Source organism: Nyctibius grandis, chromosome 3 (genome assembly GCF_013368605.1).
Source record: "Nyctibius grandis isolate bNycGra1 chromosome 3, bNycGra1.pri, whole genome shotgun sequence".
Lineage (NCBI taxonomy): Eukaryota > Metazoa > Chordata > Aves > Nyctibiiformes > Nyctibiidae > Nyctibius > Nyctibius grandis.
This window is the reverse complement of record NC_090660.1, coordinates 86,743,054-86,753,580: the sequence shown is the minus strand read 5'-3', so window position 1 is coordinate 86,753,580 and position 10,527 is coordinate 86,743,054. Positions and strand designations below refer to the sequence as shown.

Sequence of the window (10,527 nt, the reverse complement as noted above, 5' to 3'; positions counted from 1 at the left end):
GCACACATGAGCCCTCCCTGTCCAGGGAGGTAAGATGGGCCCCTACTGTGTGAGCACATATGCACATCAGAGAGGATAATGTCACTTCTCCGGTGGACTGCTGTAGAGGGGTTTTTGGAGCAGAATGGTCATGTAATGAGCCAGAAGTATGAGAGTATGGAGTGAAGGCCTAGCTGCGTGAGAAGATTCATGTAGCTAGTGTCAACAAGCCGACCTTCGAGAGATGAGGAAAAACAGCAGCTGAGCAAACAAGAATTGAGGGAGTAGCCGGTGGGAGCCGAACACAGAGGAGAAGAAACAAGAACTGATGGAGCCAATTAAGGAAGGACCAGTGGCAGAGCAGTGACCAATCAACACATCAAAGAAGAGTATGTTTAGTAATATTAACGAATAGCAATGCACATGCTTACAGCCAGGGAAAGTACAAAATGTATAAAAGGGACAGCTTATGCTTAATAAACGTCTTCACTTTGATTCACATTGGATTTTGTGGAGGCGTGTTCCTTCTCCTCAGATGGTGACCCTGATGAGACGCTGATCGACGGCAAGTTCGGGGAATAGCCCAGAAGGAGGTACACCGGCTGGAGTACGGCTCAGCAGGTCTGAAGACCGGGGCGAGACGGAGGACGACTCGCAAGAAAAGAAAAGAACGTTGCAACGGGACACTTAGTGAGGTGAGCAGCCGGGGGAAAAAGGAGATGGGCCAAAATATTTCTAAAGAAGAAAGTGCGATAGTAAGGCTTCTCCTACATATCCTCTCTAAGAGAGGAGTGAAATATGATGAGCATTTGCTCCGGAGACTGTTAGTTTGGTGTTGAGAGCATGGGTTCCCTTCGGACCCCCAGAGCGCTTTTAAGGTGGACACTTGGGAAGATATTGGAAAGGGTTTATGGGACGCGATAAGCAGTGGGGAAAAGGAGGCAATAGAACTGGCAACTGCATGGAGGGCTGTTCTTACTGCTCTTCAAGAAATGAAAGCAGAGAGGGCTGTTGCAGCAGGGACTTTTACGGCTCTGCGTCCAACAGAGGTTAACCCTGGGGCGAGAGGTCTTCGTGTTTTTGGTCAGCCGCCAATACCGGTTTTTTCAAACCCCTCCGCACCACCAGAAGAGCAGGAGAAAATTGAAATACCCCCTAAACCAACAGGGGAGCCCCCTAAACCGGAGGAAATGGAGGTTGATGAGCATCAGGCCGAGCCCACCCCCCGACCCTTCAAGCTTCCGCGAGCCGCCAATCTCGCAAATCGCGCCGAATACGAATATCCCCCTCTGCCCCCGTCGTCTCCGCCATCGCCTGCTGGCGGTCCAGGGAAATTTAAGGATCCGGTGGCTTGGGCGGAAAAATTGTTAGCAAAATTACAAGACCTGGAAAGACAGATGACCTTAACTGAGCGACAACATAAGGAGGAGCAGAGGAGAGAAGAAGAAAGGGAACGCCTACGCGGGGGGGCCAGGGGGGCCGGGGGGGGTGCTGAGGCGGCTGGGACTAGCCGCATGAGAAACATGGATGGGAATGCTGGTATGCACTCTGTCATGGGGGACGGGGGAGGAGACGATCCGCGATTACGGTGGCGAGGAGTTATACAGAATGCGCTAGTGGAGGGGGAGATTCTGCCCACAGCTTTCCCAGTTATTTTGGGAAATCGGAGAGAACCACCGCGCTGGGTAGGATTACAGTGGGAGATTGTTAAGGAGGCACGGAAAGCGGTACAACAAAATGGGTTGCACGCACCTTATACTCAAGCATTTATAAATAGTATCTTTATGTCTACGCTTTTAACACCTTTTGATTTTAAGCAATTGATGGCGATGATTTTAACCCCGATGCAGGAACTCTTGTGGCGGACGAGGTGGCATGACGCAGCACAGGCTGCAGCGGTGGAAAACCTGGGGAGGGGAGATAATGATCCTCTTTTAGGGATAACATTTGACCAACTGGTGGGAGAAGGGCAGTTTAGTGATCCACAACGACAGGCACGACTTAGACCAGAAGCCTTGGCACTTACTGCCACCTTAGCCCGAGAGGCTTTTAAAACCCTCCCAGAAGATGGGAAAGTAATTCCTGCCTATACAAAAATAAGGCAAGGTCCATCTGAGCCTTATATGACATTTTTAGAAAGATTGCGTGAAGCATTGGAAAGGGCATCGCTGACCGATGTAGCTCGAGAGGCGTTGCTAATGTCGTTGGCAGTCGACAATGCTAATCCTACTTGTAAGCGCATTTTACAGACATTACCCAAAAATTCTAGCCTGGCAGAAATGATGGATGCGTGTGAGCGCGTAGGAACAACGGAAGAAACAGCAGGATACATGGCGTCAGCGTTTGCAGCTGCGGTAAAACCTCTAGTACGATCAGGGAGAGGCGATCAGGGACCAAAATGTTACAACTGTGGCAAACCGGGACACCTTAAGGCTCAATGCCGAGTAAAAAGTCACGAGTCTGCAGGGGCCTGCAATCGCTGCCGGAAATACGGTCACCGTGCAGATGAATGCCGATCTAGATTCACTAAGCAGGGAACTCGGCTGGGAAACGGGTGGGCGAGCGCGAGGAGACCCAGCGCGATGACACAAAACAGGTCTTCCACCCGGGCTGCCTGGATGGCGTCGGCGCCGCCACAAGAGGGAGTGCTGGGGTGGACATTGCCACAGCAGTAGAGGTGACTGATAGACCCGCAAGTACAATGTATACCCACCGATATGAAAGGCCCACTGGGTCACGGGTTGAGTGCCTTACTTATCGGGCGATCCTCTACAACCCGAAAAGGTCTTTTCGTTTTACCCGGTATAATTGATGCCGATTTTACAAAGGTCATATCTATTATGGTATGGACCCCCCTGCCACCAATTCATATACCCAAAGGAGAAAAAATTGGACAACTGGTCCCCTTTAAATCAGCTGTGCCCACAGCTGGGAATCAGATAAGAGGGGCTGGGGGTTTTGGATCAACAGGCCAGGCTGACATTTATCTGGCAATGGATATCAGCAAGGCAAAACCAACAGAACGGGTAACACTAAAAGAACCTGGTGGGAAAACTTGCGTGGTCAGTGTGCTGATTGATACTGGAGCAGACGTTACAATAATCAGTCAAGCAGCGTGGCCCCATTCGTGGCCATTGGAGATCCCCCCTACGCCCATTTTGGGGGTCGGGGGAATACAGACCACTAAAATCAGTACAAATGTGATTTGTTGCAAATTGCAGGATGGGAGTACCTGTACAGTAAGACCATATGTGATGCCTGTCCCCATTTGTTTACTGGGGAGAGATGCATTAAGTCAATTAGGGGCACGTTTGGTAACTAACAGTGAGGGTTTTTAGAGGCGGCCATTGATGAAGGGCGACCAATCCTAAAACTAACCTGGAAAACAGAAACCCCAGTTTGGGTTGATCAATGGCCGCTGTCTGCAGAAAAAAATCGCCCACCTTGAAAGCTTGGTACAGGAGCAACTGGAAAAAGGTCATATTGAGCCCACAACAAGCCCATGGAACACCCCAATATTTACTATTCTGAAAAAAAGTGGCAAATGGCGTTTGTTACATGACCTTTGAAAAATCAATGAGGTCATGGATGATATGGGAACCCTACAACCAGGGCTCCCATCCCCCAATATGATCCCTAAAGATTGGGACATTTTAATCATTGACTTAAAAGATTGTTTCTTCACCATCCCTTTGCACCCTGATGACTATCAGAAATTTGCTTTTTCGGTGCCATCAGTGAACAAAGCTGCACCTATGAAACGCTATCATTGGGTTGTGTTACCACAGGGAATGAAAAATTCACCGACAATGTGTCAAATGTATGTGGCCTGGGCACTTGCTCCTGTGCGAAGGAATTTTCCAAATTTGATTATATACCATTATATGGATGACATTCTAATAGCAGGGAAACAATTGGATAAAAAACAATTGATTAATACACTGCAGACTGAACTAGCAAAAGGTGGATTGCAAATAGCCCCAGAAAAGGTACAACAGGAGGAAAACTGGAAGTACCTTGGGTGGGAAATTACCAAAACAACTGTTAGACCCCAAAAACTAGAAATTCGTGTGAATATCAGTACTTTAAATGATGTACAAAAACTGTTGGAAGACCTCAATTGGGTGTGAACCCTGTGTGGTCTCACCAATGCTGAATTGGCACCTTTGATGCAATTGCTAAAGGGAGGAGGCGGTGCAGATGCCCCCCGCACATTGACACAGGAAGCTGAGCAGGCATTGAAACACCTGAGTACCAAAATAGCTATGGCATACACTCACCGTTGGGACCCAGATTACAGTATTGGAGTATTGGTTATCAATCACGATCGCCACCCCCTGGCATTAATTATGCAGTGGGTGACTGACAAGGATCCTCTGCATGTGCTGGAATGGATCTTTTTGCCTATGCAACCAAAACGTACCATCACTACGAAAGTAGAGGCCATAGCACAACTTGTAATGAAAGGAAGGCAGAGGGTTGTAGAGATAGCAGGCGTCGAACCTGCTTTTTTGGTTATTCCACTGGTTGCAGAGTATCTACAATGGGCATTACAAAATTCCATACCATTACAAGTTGCGTTATTGGATTATAGGGGCGAGTTGAAGGTACGTCTACCCCCTCACAAATACTTCTCTGTGCTGCAATTGGGTCAATGGGAAGAATTACCAAAAAGGTCAGAACGTCCGGTCAGTGGTGTCACCGTTTTTACAGATGCTGGAGGCAAAGCTCAAAAAGCAGCACTAACATGGCTAGACAATGGGAAGTGGCATGATGTAATTTTATCTGACATTCAAGGGTCTACACAACAATTAGAATTGCGAGCTGTAGTGGAGGTCTTCAGGCGATGGAACACAGCACCTGTTAATGTGGTATGTGACTCTTTATATGTCGTAGGGATTGTCCAGAGGATGGAGCGTGCTCTGCTCAGAGAGATAGCTAATGAACAACTATACCAACTTTTTCATGAATTATGGCTTTTGCTGACAGAGCGACTGCATCCATATTTCATCACACATATCCGTAGTCACACAGGACTCCTGGAAGGCTTAGCTGAAGGCAATGCTCGGGCAGACAAACTTGTCGCACCTGCCTGGGCTGCGCCTTCAATTGATCGCTTCGCTCAAGCACAACGATCCCATGCCTTTTTCCATCAATCTGCTAAGGTATTGCGGCGTCAGTTTGGGCTACGCAGTGCAGATGCACGTGGGATAGTCCAGTCCTGTCCAGACTGTCAACATCTTGGGGGTGGTTTAGTACCTGGTGTCAACCCCCGCGGTACTGGACCGTTGGAGATATGGCAAATGGATGTAACACACATCCCCGAATTTGGACGGCTGAAATATGTCCACGTGAGTGTTGACTGTTTCTCCCTTGCTACCTGGGCTACAGCACAAACAGGCGAATCCAGCAAACACGTTCAACGACACATGCGTTCTGCTATTGCAGCCCTGGGCATTCCACAGACGATTAAAACGGACAATGGCCCAGGCTATGTGGCACGTGCCACACAGGACTTTTTCCAACTGTGGGGTATAACACATATAACAGGTGTCCCACATTCACCAACGGGACAAGCTATTGTGGAGCGCATGAATCAAACTCTGAAACACCTTTTACAAAAACAAAAAGGGGGAGAGCCAGGGCTATCTCCTCCTGACAGGTTGTGTAAAGCGCTTTATGTACTAAACTTTTTACGCTTGCCACAGGACTACTCTGTACCTCCAGCAGTAAAACATGGTGCAGGGTTAAAGGGAGGTATGGAGGCTTTTCAGAAAGAACAGGAACAAGCCAAAGTGATGGTAAAAAATGGGGTGACTGGTGTGTGGGAAGGTCCAATGAAATTAATAACGTTGGGTCGAGGGTATGCATGTGTCGTTACAGATACAGGAGCCAAATGGGTACCAGCTAAGTGGGTGAAGCCGTGGCTACAAAAACAACCTGAACTACAGGAGCCAACTCAGGATCTGCCTCGGAACACTGACCTCTCGAGAGATCCAGTGCCCTGACTGCGGGAAGTGTGAAAAAAGGTTTGCGTGGGAGGTATAGAAAAGGGAGCAAAAGGCGCAGTCATGATGAAGCAAGGGGTTGTTTTTTCTGTGTTAAGCCTGCTTTGGATCCTGGACCTGACAAAAGGTCATCAACCGATAGTCCTTCCACCTACACCATGGAAGGGGAGTCACAACGTTTGGGTGACTCTGATGCGGAGCTTGAACCAGACGCAGTTTTGTGCCTCCTTAGCTCAGCCTGAACAACCCTTTCATACATTTCTAGTGGGGGTCCCCTTAAACAGATCTGAAAGTAAGGAGATAGTGGCAGGGTTGACTGTGCTGAAACAGAGCCTCTGTGAGAATGCAATGAAATGTGGCGAACGTTGGGATTTATGGGACGATAGCTTGCCTGTCAGTCCCTTAGAGCCCCAAGAACTTGACAACCTAGGAACTTTAGAGGCAGAATCCTGTGTGTTTTTCAATTACACAGAGGGATCAAACATTTATCAGAACGACATAAAGAGATTACAAAATGTCACACCCAGTAATCCATTGTGGCAAAATGAATCTATCTGGTGTGCAAACGTAGGGCGCAGTCGAACAGAGCCAGCACCGGATTTGGCCATGCCTAGAAAATTACCAGAAGGTTTATTCCTAATTTGTGGAGATAGGGCTTGGCCAGGGCTGCCCAGTAAAAAACTGGGAGGTCCGTGTACCATAGGTAAATTAAGCTTACTAATGCCTACACGAAAGGTCATATTAAACCACACTAACCTACACAAGATTAAAAGAAGTGTCACTACCTTAGGGAAAGAATGTAAAGATGAGGTAGAACTATGGTCTAGGACCAAAGTAGTTCTTTCTTCTATTTTTGCACCGGGTGTTGCTGCTGCACAAGGACTAACACAATTGCGAAATTTAGCTTGCTGGGTTGCAAAAAGAGCTGATCAAACTTCTAGAATTTTAGGAACATTAGCCAATGATGTAGATAGTATCTGACATGTTACCTTACAAAATAGAGCTGCTATAGATTTTTTATTATTAGTGCATGGTCACGGATGTCAGGAGTTTGATGGGATGTGTTGCATGGATCTGAACGATCATTCCAGGTCAATTCATAAGTAGATCAAAGAGCTCATGGATGCCACACAGAAAATACGGGAACAGCATGGGTTCCTGGATGACTGGTTGGGTAATTTGGGAATTGGAGGGTGGCTGGTCGGATTGATTAAAATGCTATTGATGGGATTGTTTGTGATTTGTATTATCATCCTTGTATTACCGTGTTTATTCTCCTGCTTGCAAAGGGCCCTGCAGCGGACAATAAACACGGCCTTTCTGGCTCAAGAAAAGAAAGGGGGAATTGTAGAGGGGTTTTTGGAGCAGAATGGTCATGTAATGAGCCAGAAGTATGAGAGTATGGAGTGAAGGCCTAGCTGCGTGAGAAGATTCATGTAGCTAGTGTCAACAAGCCGACCTTCGAGAGATGAGGAAAAACAGCAGCTGAGCAAACAAGAATTGAGGGAGTAGCCGGTGGGAGCCGAACACAGAGGAGAAGAAACAAGAACTGATGGAGCCAATTAAGGAAGGACCAGTGGCAGAGCAGTGACCAATCAACACATCAAAGAAGAGTATGTTTAGTAATATTAACGAATAGCAATGCACATGCTTACAGCCAGGGAAAGTACAAAATGTATAAAAGGGACAGCTTATGCTTAATAAACGTCTTCACTTTGATTCACATTGGATTTTGTGGAGGCGTGTTCCTTCTCCTCAGACTGCCTTTTCACTGCAGCTGTGAGGAGGCTATGGGTGCAGGAATTAGAGGCTGGGACCCCAGTTTCTCAGGAGCCTCCCTGCTGCTCAAGGACTGTAACATGTAGCTCAACTCCCTCCCTAAATGGATCTGGATAAGCTACATTTGTTAGAGGGTAAGACGAGGGACCTTAGCTCCTGGCCATGTCTCCAGGCTCATATATGTCTGTTCCTCAGCATTGGTCAGAAAAGGGCTCAGCAACTACCTCAGATGTTGAAGTGTACACCCAGGATAGATGAATCTCACCTCACAAATCTAAAGGAATCTAATTTGACTGCAGAATGAAAAAACTGACTTTATGGAACACTAAACTTGTCATTCTTCCCATTACCTTCTGGAACCCTCATACTGAGAGATGAACAGAAAAATATATGACTGAGAAATATTTGTATTTTCCCATCTCCCTGTGCTCCCTTTGCCCCATTTTGCTCTCTTTCCTGCACATTTGGAGGAGCAGAACCAACCCTAAACATGAACAGTTACACTTCAATGGCCATGGCATGAATCGGGCTTTCTATGTATCCCTTTCACTTACCTCATTACGTGTAATAAACTTATAAACCTAGCAGCTCACTAAAGTGCTGACAGCACTGAAATATTCTAAAAAGTATCAAGGAAATGAAAATGACTCATCAGACATGCCAACCGGTAACAAAGCAAAGCCTGACAACTCTGTCAGTTCCTGCCTAAAAACAGAGCTGTAAAAAGCCACATTTGTGGGGTTGATAACAGAGAAACAGCTGTAGCACAAAGAAAGTCACTAGAAAAAAAAAATATTTCACAAAAAATAGCTACCCTTTTCAGAAGTCATTTCACTGCATATTCTTATCACAAAATAAGTGTGAAATTATTTTCACTACTGAAGACAAGAAGCTTTAAAAAGCAAGATTGGCTAATATGTTAAAGGTGGTGTATCACAATCACATTTTTCATCAAAATATGTTTTCTGTATTTTTAATTTGGGAAGAACACAGTCCTAAGTCCTTCTCCAATCTCTCAGCACATGACTTCATAAGTCACTTAATTATCATAAGCATTGACAGATTGATCTTGGCAGAGCACCTTCCAAAAAGCACTGTATGTACCATCATATTTAATAAGAATTAAAAAATTTAAAGCAAAAGTCAGCTATGCTTTACCTCATGTATTGCCTCTGTCTTTGTGTTCTTCAGGTCCTTCAATAGCAAAAAAAAAAATTTCTAAGAATTGTTATTAGGCCTTGGGAACTAGTTCAAGTCATGCAAATATGGATATCCATATTCAAAATCTTTCATGTGATTGGAGTTTTTGGATGCTAGGGGAAAGAGGGCATTTAAAAATGTACATCTCTGTAAAATAAATTAGTTTAGGATATACAAACACTAGTCACCTTTGAAAACATCATTGTAATAAAAAAATACAAGACTTGATTAGTTTATAATTATTTGCAATTTGAAAATATCCCCCAAACTCGATATTCTTATTTCCCTAAAGTCTCGTGAAAAATGGTGCCACAATTAACATTGCATTCATTAATATATCAGAAAAAGTCAGAAAAATATTCTAAGTAAGTATATCCTAAAAAGCTAAGGATTGATAATTACAGTGTAATTCTTACACACAGCCACACAAAACATCCATTATTTTGGTTTCTGTTCAGTTCCCACAAATAGTGCTGTCAGTGATCCATTACTTGGTTCAATCGTACCATTAGATATTCAGCCCAGTTCACTTTGAGCTCACCAGCCTGCACTAATGCTATTCTTTGTGGCACTTGCCTTGGGTTCCAGCTGTGTTTTCAATATCATTCCCATGTAATTCTATTTATAGAAATTTCATGGAATCTATACTAGCCAAGCAACTTATACTTCCTTAAACTGAAAGGAAGCTTTACCTTTTAACTTTTAGCTTGAACTTTTGAACAACATGAACTCTTCCTTCTAATTATGCAAGGAGATCTACCGTGCTTTCCAGAGGAAGCTGACTAAAGCTCAATGGTAACAGGCACAATTCACTCTAAAAAGTGGACAAATGGTGTAAAAATAACATTGTAAATCAGGAGAATAAACTGATACAAACAAAATCAGCAGTTACCCTTGAAAGTACATACTTTGCATAAATTAAAAATATTAGTTTCATTTCTGATGCGAACAGGTGACTCAAAATTAAAGTTTAAAGTCATTTGAAGGCTGCAGAGAGTTTCAGAATCTATTTACTGGTCAGTGGGATCCTCAAGACTTTTTACTGTGAGTCCCAGTACTCTGCCTGGATGCAGCCACAGGATGGTGCTCATGGACTTTGCATACTACATTATAAATCCGAGGGGAGAAAAAAGAAAGAGAGGGAGCCAGACTCTGCCTTTGGCAGGCTGTTCCTTGTCCTAGCCTGAAATACATGAGCCAGCAGCAGTCATGGATTAGGCTGATTTATCTCTCTACATTTACCGAGTCTTCAAGGGTATTGCAAATAGTCCTATCCATCTGCTTCCTTGTCTTCTGGATATTATTCTTTAGCTAAATACATAAATTAGGGACTGAAAAGGTACAAAACGTATCACATTTAGCATCAATGAGCTGAACATCTTATTCCTTCTGAACAATTATTCGGAATTGTTATCTTGCAAGCTGCTCTCTTCTTGACTGGTACCACACAGCTGGTGGTGCAGTGGAATAACTGCAGATGACAGTATCTCCGAGATTCCTAGATCTGGGAGATGCTTTCTAGATTTCGGAATGCTTTTTAACCTTTGCTGTAGAAAACAAT

General features: G+C 44.8%; 1 long non-coding RNA gene across 1 annotated transcript; it reads left to right on the top strand.

The window, feature by feature from the left end:
• The first annotated feature begins 565 nt into the window (after positions 1-565).
• Positions 566-7,591, top strand: LOC137661474 (uncharacterized). The gene is made up of 3 exons (XR_011047866.1): positions 566-674; positions 5,863-6,008; positions 7,277-7,591. It is a non-coding gene; the product is annotated as an uncharacterized lncRNA (long non-coding RNA).
• The last annotated feature ends 2,936 nt before the right edge of the window (positions 7,592-10,527 follow it).